At 43.0% G+C, this 12,727-nt stretch overlaps 1 protein-coding gene across 1 annotated transcript in view; it reads right to left on the bottom strand.

The window, feature by feature from the left end:
• Positions 1 to 12,727, bottom strand: part of EXD3 (exonuclease 3'-5' domain containing 3) — a 427,068-nt gene that overhangs the window by 33,155 nt on the left and 381,186 nt on the right. The gene's annotated exons all lie outside the window — the stretch shown is intronic.

A 12,727-nucleotide genomic window follows, 5' to 3' on the forward strand; every position in this document is an offset into this window, starting at 1 on the left:
CTCCAGGCCTTGCACAGGCCATCCTCCAGATCTGGAATGTGCTCCCTCCTTCCTTCTGCTCCAAAGAATTCTTAGAGTCCTTCAAGACTCAACTCAGGAACCTCTCTACCCTGCCCTCCACCCTTACCCATTAGTGATTCCTAAATTTCCTTTGTACTTGTTAACCTGTACACGTGCTGTTTCTTTTGATAGAATGTAAGTTCCTAAGAAGCAGGGATGATTTTTTTTAAAAAAAGGTTTTTTTACATCATGGACTTGATGAACATCCAGAAACCATGACCATTTCTATCTATAAAGAACATAAAAAGGAGACTGTATATGAAACTATGAATCTCTATTATAAATAGTTTGTTTTTAAAAGTACACATTAAATTTCTGTGACTTCATTGATTTAGAGGGAACTCTTGAGTAGATGACCAAGTACTTGGCAATATCAGAGACTTGTCTGGGACTCTCAAACTTCCCTGGAATCACAAAACCAGAATGTGCCAGAAGAACCTGTCTTCTTGTTTTACTTCAGTTCAGGCTTTTTATTTACTCAGTCAGTTATTTGATGAACATCTGTCAAGCATCTACTATGTGCCAGGCACTCTGATAAGCACTAGAAGTATAAAAAAAGTAAAAGACAGCCCCTGCTCTCAAAAAGCTCTCAGTCTAAGGGGAAAACAACATGAAAACAAGGTTTCTATGTACAAACGAGCCCTATATAGGATAAATTGGGGAAGTCAGTAGAATTAAGGAGCATATGAAAAGGCTTCCTGTAGGTGGGGATGAAGAGGGAGAGTGTTCCAGGCAGGGGCACAGCCAGTAAAAATGCCAGGAGTCAGGAGACAGAGGATCTAGAGGGAAGAACAAGAAGGAAACCTGTGTATGTGGGGGTGTGTGAGAAGACTGGAAAGGAGGACGAGGGGCCAGGTCATGTGAAGCTTTGGATGGCAGAATATTTTCTTTTTGATGCTACAAGTGTTAAGGAGCCCCTAGAGCTTCCCGAGGAGGGGAGGTGACATGGAGGAAGGATCGTTTTGAAATGTGAAAGAGGATGATTTAGAGCAGGCAGCACTTGTGACAAGCAGACCCAAGCAGTCTATGGTTATAGATAAGATACACCAATCTGAGAATCTTCAGCACAGAGATATTCACTGAAACCATGGGAGATGATAATATCACCAAGTGAAAGAGTATACGGGCAGGAGAGAGGGCTGGGAGAGAAGGCCCTGTGGGACACTCAGAGATTCAGAAAAGGAGACTGAGAAGGTGGTAAAAGGATCTGGAGCAAGCAGTGTCCTGAAAACTTAGAAGAACATCCAGGAGAAGAGGGTGATCAATAGGGCCAAAGGCTACAGGAGGTTGAGGACTGGGAAAGAGCCACCAGCTTTGACAATTAAGTCATTGGTAATTGTGGAGAGAGCAGCTGAAACCAGACTGCAGGGATTTAGGAAAGTGAGAAGAAAGTAGAAGCACTTATAGTGCTTTCTCAAGGAATTTAGTCACAAAAGAGAAGAAATGGGATAAGAATTAGCAGAGGATGGATGAACTGATGGAGGAGGCAACTATGTTTGTAAGCGGTAGGGAAGCAACCAGTAGACTTGGAAGAAATTGAAGATATGTGAGAGACTGGGGATGACAGAAGAGACAGAGAAAACAGGATGGGCAGACTGCCTCTTTCTTTCCTTTCCCTCTTCTTCCTTTCTATCTCTCTTCTTCATCACTTTTAATTCCTCTTTCTCCTATAACTCTTTTTCCAAATATCAAAGCTTTCTCTTGAAACAAATAAGTAAAATCAAATGAAACAGACATATATTGGACATATGTGAAAATGTATGCCTCATTTTGTACCTCTAATTAATTACGTTTTTGCCAAGAGGTGGGAAACATAATCACCTACGTTTGCATTTATACAGTGTTTCAAGGTTTGTAAAGCAGTTTAGATATGCTCTCTCACTTAACTCTCATAAAAACCTTTGTAAATTCAGTTGTTATCTCTATTGTACAGATAAGGACCCTGAAGCTGAGAAAGGCTCAGGATCACACAACTAGTTTGTATCTGAGACAAGATTTGAACTCAGCTCTCCATGACTCTGAGTCCAGTGCTCCAGCCACTGTGTCACTTAGGAAGCATGATTCATCCTCAGCCTTCTGATTGTCCCCTTCATTGATAAGAATTCTTAAATCTTTTAAGATTTTTTAAAAAGAGTATTATAGTATTCTTTTAGATTTGTTCACTTCACTCTGCATTAATTCATTCTTCCTAGGTTTCTCTGGAATTGTCTCATTATTTCTTATTGTGAAATAGGAGAATAGAATCTGTTTTGTTTTCATCTTTGTATTCTTAGCATCCAGCACAAGGTCTGGCACACAGTGCTTCACAGCTTTTAGTTAAAGCCTGAAAGAGATCTCAGAAGCCATCTACTCTAACCCTCTTCTTTCACAAAGAAGAAAACAGGTCATGAGGCTTAAAGTAGCTTGCCCAAGATCATACAGATAGACAACAAGTGTTTAATAAATGTTGACTGAATCAAGGAATGAATCCTGATTGAGAATAAGGCTACCAGCAATAAACTGGAAAAACATTTTTACATTCAAAGATTCTGATAAAGGCCTCATTTCTAAAATATGTAGAAAACTGACTCAAATTTATAAGAATTCAAGCCATTCTCCAATTAATAAATGGTCAAAGAATATGAACAGACAATTTTCAGATGAAGAAATTGAAACTATTTATAGTCATATAAAAATACTCTAAATCACATTGGTTACAGAAATGTAAATTAAGACAACTCTGAGATACCACTACACATCTGTCAGATTGGCTAAGATGACAGGAAAAGATAATAACAAATGTTGAAAGGGATGTGGGAAAATTAGGACACTGATACATCGTTGGTGGAGTTGTGAACAGATCCAACCATTCTGGAGAGCAATTTGGAAGTGTGCTTAAAAAGTTATTAAACTATGAATACTCTTTGACCCAGCAGTGTTTCTACTGGGTTTATACCCCAGAGAGATCTTAAAGGAGGAAAAAGGATCCACATACGCAAAAATGTTTGTGGCAGCCCTTTTTGTAGTGGCCAGAAACTGGAAACTGAATGGATGCCCATCAGCTGGTTATGGTATATGAATGTAATGGAATATTATTCTATAAGAAATGACCAGCAGAATCATTTCAGAAAGGCCTGGAGAGACTTACAAGAACTGATGCTGAGTGAAATGAGCAGAAGCAGGAGATCATTGTATGTAGTAACAAGGTTATACGATGATCAATTCTGATAGGCGTGGCTCTCTTCAACAATGAGATGATTCAAACCAGTTCCACTTGTGCAGTGATGAAGAGAACCATCTACACCCAGAGAGAGAGAGAGAGAGACCTGTGGGAACTGAGTGTGGATCATAACACACCATTCTCACTCTTTCTGTTGTTGTTTGCTTGCATTTTGTTTTCTTTCTCAGTTTTTTCTTCCTTATTGATCTGATTTTTCTTGTGCAGCAAGATAACTGTAGAAATATGTATATATATATATTGGATTTAACATATTTTAGCATATTTAACATGTATGGGACTACCTGCCATTTAGGTGAGAGGGTGGGGGGAAAAGAGGAAAAAATTTGGAACAGAAGGCTTTGTAAGGGTCAATGTTGAAAAATTACCCATGCATGTTTTGTAAAGAGAGAGAGAGAGAGAGAGAGAGAGAGAGAGAGAGAGAGAGAGAGAGAGAGAGAGAGAGAAAGAGAGAGAGAGAGAGAGAGAGAGAGAGAGAAAGAGAGAGAGAGAGAGAGAGAGAAAGAGAGAGAGAGAGAGAGAAAGAGAGAGAGAGAGAGAGAAAGAAAGAGAGAGAGAGAGAGAGAGAGAGAGAGAGAAAGAAAGAGAGAGAGAGAGAGAGAGAGAGAGAGAGAGAGAGAGAGAAAGAGAGAAAAGAGTTATCAGGAGTCCAAAGGGATATTCAACTCCCAGAGCCATATATTAATGGTCAAGGAAAAGAGAAGGAAAAATATTTCTTTGTTAAATGCTTTCTGAGATCTCTTTTTGGATGGATAAGATTTTGAATTTGTATTCTAATCACATCACTTTCCTCTCCAGCTGGCTTCCTTCACCCATCCCCTTAGCAATGGGGAGCCTTTAAATTGAGATACCAGCCTTAAATCTGAACTCAGAGCCAAGAGAAAGAGAAATTCCAGTGACATCATAGGCCCTGGCACAAGGGATGAGAAGGGCAATGATTTATTTTGATATAGTGCTAGAAAGGAACAAAAAAGATTCCAACTACCTTTATGTTCCCAAATCTTCAGTATTTTGTAGAGTTAGGGGAAGCCCAATAAGGTAGAGAAGACAGAGTAGTTTAGGGCAGTACTGGCTAAATCACACATTTTTTTTTTTTTTTAACTTAAGATATGCATCAGATCAGAGTTCATAAACTTATCAAGCTAAGAAGAAATCTTAGGGGTCTGACCCCTTTATCTGATAAAAGAGAAAACAGGCCCATAAGAAGAAAGTGATAGGCAGAAGAGGAACTTGAATCCAGGTTTTCTGATTATGATATTGATGTTTTTTCCATTGTATCATCTATCCCCAGAGACCCTGATTTATATCATGATATAATTTGAGATATGCATGAGTCAGACAATTAATATAATTTCAGCTTATGATGCTTTTGAATTTAAAAAGTACTTTTCTCACAATGATCTCATGAGGTGAGTAATATAAGAATTGTGATCTCCATTTTAAAGATGTTTAAGCTATTTCCCTATTGGTTACACAGGAGTCCAAATCAAGTTTCTTTCTGTCATTGCTTGTTTTGTTCAATCTCCTAATTTTATATACATAGAGATTTTGGCCCACAGTGGGGAGGGACCTCTCCAAGATCACAGAGGTGGTCTGTGGTAGAGAAAGGAGTGGAGCTTAAGTTTCCTGACTCCCGGATATTGTACGACACAAAACCTGCCATCTTGACAACCTCTGTTCATACTGACCACCCCAGCATCACTTTTGGACTCCACTGTCCAAAGAGTCTTGAGAATCTTGTCTTTCTTCCTCATTTGGCTTCACAGGCTAACAGCAGCCAAATGAGGAGCAAAAGGCATTGTTCTTGAGTTACTCAATGATCTCTCAGGCTTAAGAGATCAAAGAGTTTGTGATTTGACACAAGTGAGCTAGCATGGGAGTGGACAGCGTGCCTTGAAGGTGTACATTCCTCAGGAGTGACTTCAGTGGGGTCCTTTGGCATAGTTCTGTGAATCCTCCCTTCTTGCCAAGAAGAGTAATAAACTGTTTTAGGATGAGACCGACTTAAAATGAGAATCCCAGGATATACTGAGAGGCTGCACCAATTAGAGAGAGAATAATGGACTTGGAAGCCAAGGGTCCAGGTTCCAGTCCTGGCCCTGCTACTGATTAACTGTGAGAACTTTCTGGGCTCCTCTTCCCCCTATGAAAATGAAGGTATTGGACTAAATCAGTAGCATCAAACTCAAATATAAATGGCTCCCTGTAGGCTGTATTTTGACTCAGAAAATCACAAACTAACATTATCTGTGTTACACTGCATTTTTATTTGCATTATTAACCAGCATAGGTTTGGTCAGTGTAAATTAACAGATTATAACAGATTATCAGAGTTGTATATTTGGTGCAGTGTGGTGTCCTAGGAGTTAATTATCTCAGGTTCTAGTCTTTTTTCTACCATAGGTCACCTCTAGGTCATTAGACATTTGCAAGCATAAAACAAGGAGATTGAACAAAATGATTACAAGGGCATTTTAATCTGATGAGGGCAGTACTATGCTGGCTGGTGGGCACTGGGCTTCAAGTTTGATACCTCTGGACAAGTTAATCCAGAAGGTCCCTGCCAGATCTAAATCAGTGATGCAATTTGTCAGTGCTATGACCATATCATTGAACCTTTCCAAGCTTTGATGGGCCCATGTGCACTAGGCTGAGCAGTTTGCCTTTACAGTACATATTGGATGGGGATATGGACACTTTGGGCAACAGTTATCACAAGCAAGAGAAGGAATTATAGTAGATTTAGGGATCGAAGTTGTGCGAATAGGGGATCCCAGGTCTTAACAATATCCCAGAAAATTCATTCTGTCCCTATTTGTGATCAGAAATGTTTTTGGTTTGAAGTCCAAAAGATGAACAAGTCTTGAGATTTATTATTTTTTATTTCAATGCAATTTGTAAAGCCTCTGAACTTGAGAACAATATTCTAGGGAAGGAAGATGGAGGAGGGGGTGGAATTAAAGTTGAAGCTGAATCTGAAGTGGTTAACCTGGTTAATACACATAGCCATGGGGGTAGGAAAAAACCCTCTGAGCCAAAAATAAGTGTAAGAGTTGCAAAATCTATAAACAATTGAGCACACAGGTACAGGAATGAAATACACTAGGTTAAAAGACCGAGACCCTTCCATATCTGCCCCGTCTGTGCAAACTTGTCTCCTTGTCTATATGAATTCATATTTGTCCAGTACCTCTGGAGCCAAAGCAGTTCAACAATTAGTCTCTACGCGGAGGTAAACACGGATTCCTCAAGTCTCCTTCCCTTCTGGGATGTGTGCGTCCCCCTTCCGATCCTGCTTTGCTACTGTTTCTCCTGATCATCTCTGTCCATCAGACCACAGGTGGCTACGTTTTCTCCCTCCTCCCTTCAGTTGGACAGCAGAGCTGGGGCAGCGTCTCAGGCTAGTCACTTGTCAAGGGGGTCTCTGGAGTATGTCCTGTTACCCCTCCAATCCCCCGGCTACTCCCTCAGACAGTACGTGGGATGGAATAAGCATTTCACATAGAGCTGTGATACCTAGTTCAGTTCTGGTATGGAAATATCACAAAATCATTTACCAGCATATGAGGGTGATCAGGTCCTATAACTTCACTGAACCATAATTTCCTCATCTGTAAACTGGGGGAAATAGAGCCCGCTATCTTCCTCACAAGGCTGCTGTAAGCTCGGGAAGGGCTTTGTAAACTTCAAAGTTCCTTACAAGCACCAGCAAGTGTCGTTATTCCTATTTTCCCAAGACTGGCTCTCCTGGCAACAGCTCCGTCCACTTTCCTTTTCAAACTGCAGGGAAGGGATGCTTTCTCAGCAGTCTTCCCACAGCCTCCCCTTGGGGCTAGGCCCCCTGCGCTCCCACACCCTCCGCCTGAGCAGGCTATCCAGTCCCCTGAGGACTAGCTCCCCCCAAGTGGCCTCTCCTCCTACCCAGCATCCCTTCTCTGAATGCAGCAGAAACCCGGCCCCACCCAGAGCCAGCTCCAGCTGCCTGGTGCCCACACGCAGCCTGCTGACCCAGTTTCTCTTCCTGTCTCACCTACTTACTAGTAGCAGAAGATACTTTCAAACCACAACAAGCTCCTTCTGTGCATCCTTGTCCCCTTGTACTGTCTCCTCCTCGCCCCCCTTCGTGCCTTTGGGTGCTGAACATGTGCACAACTGGACACTTTCCTGAGAATCTGTCCTCAGATGGTCAGGTTCTCAGCTGTCTCTGAGGAACTCATCCCAGTCTCTTTGTGGCCTTTTCCTTCCCAAAGGCCGGGGAGAGGGCAGGGTATAATAACGAATGGAGGGTCAGCGTAGAAGGAAACATCTTGGACATCGGACCAGGAGGAACGTTTATAAATCCATTATTAGGGTCTGGCTTACAGTTAATTTGAAGAAATCTAATGTGTTTTTTAGTGCTAATGGTTTAACTTACTCCCAGGAAGATGTGACCCAACACATTACCCCTTAGGATAACAGAGACACGCACCTTGGCTGGAGGACAGCTGGGTTACCTATCTGAAACGGCTTCGGATTGGAGTCAGCCCAGGAGGTTTTGCTCTGGCTCTCAACCTACTGTGTGACCCTGAATTAGCATCCCTAGACTGCAGTTTCCACATACGCGAAAGGAATGGGCTGATCTCTAAGTCCTGCTCAGCTATATTTTGATCCGAGGAAGTCACCTTCCTTTCCATCGGGCATCCTGGTTGAATCACGGGGACCTCCCAAAACCCTGTCTGGCGCTCAGAGCCCCAGCAGGCAGCACGTGCTGCATTTGGTCTCAGCACTTAGGGTCACTGACCTAGAACTGAAAGAGGCCAGCTTGCCAAACCTGATCCTCCTACAGACGAAGGCCCAAACGTGGTCAAGTAACTTTCCCAATATTATCTGAGGCACAATTTGACTCCAAACTTGCCTTGAGCAGTTGCAACCTCTCGGGACCTCAGTATGTAAAACAAGGGGGTTAGACCCGTGATCTCTAAGGTCCTTTTCAGCTTAAAACCCACGATTCATGTCATTTCCCAAACTCCAGTGGCTCCCTATCACCTCCAAGATCAAAGACAAAATCCTCTGGCATCAAAGCCCTCCAAAAGCTCTCCTACCTTTCCCCTACTTTACTCCCTGACATGTTCTTCAATCCAGTGGCCCTGGTCCGGCTGCCCCATAAGGAAGATACTCTGTCTCTGGGCTGTAGGCATTTTCTGGGATGCACTTCCTTCTCATCTCTGCTTCTGGGTTTCCTTCCCAACTAAGTCCCATCTCCAGGAAGCCTTTCCCAACCCCTTACGACTAGTGACTTTCCTCTAATTTTTTCGTGCTTAATCTTTTCCTAGCTTGTTTGTACACATTTGTTTGCTTGCTGTCCACCCTGTTGGACTGTAAGCCCCTTGAGGGTAGGGACTGTGTTTGCCTCTTTTTGTATCCTCAGAGATGACTGGGCCTGACACCTACAAGTCACTTAACATTTACTGACTGACTGTGATGCTGTCAGTGACTAACAGAGAGACTTCCAGGTCTCAAAGAGGGCCCAACTGGGGAGGGACAGGAAGAGAGAACGGAATTTTCAGTGGTGGCTTCCTTGTTGGTCCCAGATTTTGAACCCAGATGACTTGTAGATTCAGGTGTACTGCCCTATACAGAACCAAGTACGTGTGCATCTGATGCTTCTAAACTGCACCAAAGGCTTATTTCTAAGCCAGGGTGAAACAGAAGCTTCTTTCACCTCCGATCTGGCAAGGGCCCAAGGGGCTGAAGCCTGGAGGAAGAGCCTAAACAAACAGTGTCTTCCTACACTGGCAGGACTATCGCACTAAGGAAGAGGAGCAGGTCAGCAGTCTTGGATCCCTACACCAAAGGGCCATGGGCCATGAGGGGTATAAGAGGGAGGTCACCTGTGCTTTGTGATGGAGGACTGAGTGAAGATGCTCTCTTTAGCACTCTTTTAGTGTGTGTGTGTGTGTGTGTGTGTGTGTGGGGAGAGAGAGAGAGAGAGAGAGAGAGAGAGAGAGAGAGAGAGAGAGAGAGAGAGAGAGGCATATAGGAGAGAGAAGGAAGAAGGGAGGAAGAAGAGGGAGATGAGGAAGACAGAGAGAATGTATGGCAAGACAAGGTATGTTTGGTTGCTTGGCTTTCAAGGCTCCAAGGGATCCTCAAACTACAGCCACGGGCCAGATGTAGCAGCTGAGGATGTTTATCCCCCTCATCCAGGGCTATGAAGTTTCTTTATTTAAAGGCCCACAAAACAAAGTTTTTGTTTTTACTATAGTCCGGCCCTGCAACAGTCTGAGGGACAGTGAACTGACCCCCTATTTAAAAAGTTTGAGGACTTCTGCAACAATTGGGCCCTGACCTCCATTTCCAATCTTTTCCTCAGGATTAGATCACTCACTGCCCTCAGGTCTTCTCCAACCTACTCTTGGGTCTGCCTCTGTGTTTTTTGCTCATACTGTCCCCTCTGCCTAGGATGTTCTACTTGCCCTCCTTTTCGCTCTCCGCTCTTACTGGTGTGGAACCTTTCTTGGAATTTCTATAGCATTTTTTCTTTAATCTCTCTAAGGCACTTAGCATTGTTATGATATAACATTTGTAGTTTATCTACTTGCTAGACTTTAAGCTTCATGAGGGTAAGAGTAATTTTTCATCTAAACTTATATAAATTCATATAAACACCCCAGTACCAGCAATAAGAGCTCTCCACATAGCTAATGTTTAAAACGTTTTTGTGGAATGGAGGGATAGATGGGATGTGCAGGGGGTAGAGGGATGTTAAAGACAAACTGCTGCTTGACAATGTTGCTCTGGGCTCCTCTTACTTCTACAAATAACAGGAAGCAGACAGTGTGGGGCTGCCTATTTTGGGGGGCCCACCTCCTGGTACCTCTATGACTGTGACGTGGCTGGGAGAGCTGAGCTGGGGGCCTGAAAGGGAGGGCTTCTTAGGCTAACAATAGCTCTTTTCTGTCCCTGTCAATAGAGATCATGATACATGCTGGGTTGATGGGACTTGGCCCTACAAAAGCCAGTGTCCAAGAGAATCTCCTCCGGCCGGCGGGCATGGCTCCTGCTCCGGCTCTCTGTGTGACCTGGGGTTAGCCTGGACCCTTTTCCCTGTGCCCTGGATCTGGTTCCCACGGAATCCAACCTGCTCCTCTATTTAGCAGGGCTATCCCCTAATCCCCTTTGTCAGGTCTGATTCAAGCTCTGGACAATGTAGAAGGGGAAATATCCAAAAGGGGAGTTGTGGGTAGGCAGTGGGGAGGGGGAGAGAGGTCACCCAGTACCTTTTCTGGGCCCTCAGCGTGACTGGTGGGCTTCACCTCCTGACAACTTCAGGGACAATATGAGTCTGGGAAAACCTCAAGATGGCTCTCTAACTGGGAGAGGTACAATTTTAAAAGAAAATGGATTACCTCCATAATTATTTTTTCACTGGGTCATGTAGACTGAGTCAGGATCTCTCCTGCTCTGTACTGAACAAGACTGTTTTCTCAAACTCAAAATGACTTAGGTCTCTAGGATATATGTTAAGGTCTCATAAGCATGTGACTCCTTTCAAGTTAGGGAATATGGATGTAATGTTGAGAGATTCAGAGGAAGAGAAAGACAAAGATAGAGAAGGTAGGAGTGAGGAAGACATTGGGAAAAAAAGATGACAAATACGGGGGGAAGGAGAGGAGCAGGAAAGGAGGTGAGAGGGAGGGGGAGATAGAGAGGGAAAAAAAGATAGGGGAACAGGGAGAGAAAGATGAAGATAGGAAAAGAGAGAAGGAAAGAGAAATTGAAAAAAGAATGAAGTCAGAAAGTGAGATAGTGAAAGGGGAGAGAGGAAAGAGAAAGTAGAGAGAGGAGAAAGAGGAGGGAGAGAGAGGGGAGAAGGAAAGAGAAACTGAGAAGAAAGTCAGAGAGAAAGTGATATAGTGAAAGGAGAGAGGAAAGAGAAAGTAGAGAAAGGAGAAAGAGAGAAGGAGAGAGAAAGAGAAAGTCAGAGAGAAAGTGAAAGGAGAGAAGGAGAGAGAGGAAAGAGAAAGAAGAGAGGGGGAAGGGAGGGAGAGTGAATGTGTGTGTGTGCGTGTGTGTGTGTGTGTGTGTGAGAGAGAGAGAGAGAGAGAAAGAGAGAAAGAAAGAGAGAGAGAGAGAGAGAGAGAGAGAGAGAGAGAGAGAGAGAGAGAGAGAGAGAGAGAGAGAGAGAATACAAACCATGTTAATTGATACAGTTAGTAATCTGGACAAAGCACCATACCTCTTTCAGAGAAGTTTTTGGTAGGATCAGGGATTGGTTGTTTATTGTAATGGTAACAGGAAGATAGATACACATAAGGGAACAACAGTCCATAAGAAAGTAATTTCCCCTTTTCTGGCCAATTCAGTTCAACTGAATGAACACTTGTTTAGAATTTATCATGTGCATGCATTTGCCGGGATACAAAGATGAAATAAAGCTGAGTTCCTGCCCTTGAGTAGCTTACAATCATTTACTCAAACTGTGACTATTTCTGCACTAGGAGCTACCAGGGCTCAAAGAATGAGGACCCCTGACCTCAAGGACTGAACTCCCCTGAGCTCAGAAAACTCAAAGATTTGGGAGCTAACATCAGAACTTTTCATTTCTAGCAGAGACATCAGGGCCCTCCCCATTCCCTTTTCCCTAGCATATGAGGTCTGGAGCCCATTGTCAGGATCCTAATGCTATTTTCTTTGCAAAGCATTCAAAGAAAAAAGGAGAAAGAGACAGAGAACTCCAATGCTAATCTTGTTAGGTTAAACTCTTCTCTAAGCAGATGGAGATAAGGCAAAGGCAGTTTTGTCTTTCCTGACCAGGGGTTAGGTTTATAGGGCACTGAGGTCAGGCCAGAGACCCAGCAGCACTAGGCTTTGTGTCCTTAAGTGAACAGAAAAAAAGTTATATTCTACATTTGGAGCTAAACCTACAGAATCATTGAGACAGGCTGAACCTTGAAGAAAAAAAAATGACATGAAGTTACTTTGTGTTTCTAATAATTGCTCCTTATCATATCTTCCATATCCACTCACTTCCTTAGAGAAGATCCAAAGAAATAGGTACCAAGATCCTCAAATCCAATCATAGGAAAGTAAGAAGCTCTTAATATTTTCTGTCTTATAGTTTGCCACGTCTCTGCTCCATCTGGGAGACTAAGAAAGGGAAGCCCCAAAGACCACGAAAACTAAAAAACATCTCCGCTGATTTGTTTTCTGTGCCCAAAGGGTAGGGGGAAAAAAGAGAATTTTCAGCAATTAGCACTCCTCAATTTGTGATCCCACTCAGGCAAAGGGCAAGGTCGGGCCAGATTCTGATAATAATTGACATTTCAATAATGCCTTAAAGTTTGCAAAGTGATTTAGTGGGGTTAAATGACTTGCCCAGAGTCATTCAGAAATATTACCTCCCAAAAGCTGACCGTTTACTTTTAGATCACTTGAATTCCTAGGAAGATTTTTTCTAATGTTAAACCT

This window comes from Antechinus flavipes, chromosome 2, assembly GCF_016432865.1.
Source record: "Antechinus flavipes isolate AdamAnt ecotype Samford, QLD, Australia chromosome 2, AdamAnt_v2, whole genome shotgun sequence".
Taxonomy (NCBI): Eukaryota; Metazoa; Chordata; class Mammalia; order Dasyuromorphia; family Dasyuridae; genus Antechinus; species Antechinus flavipes.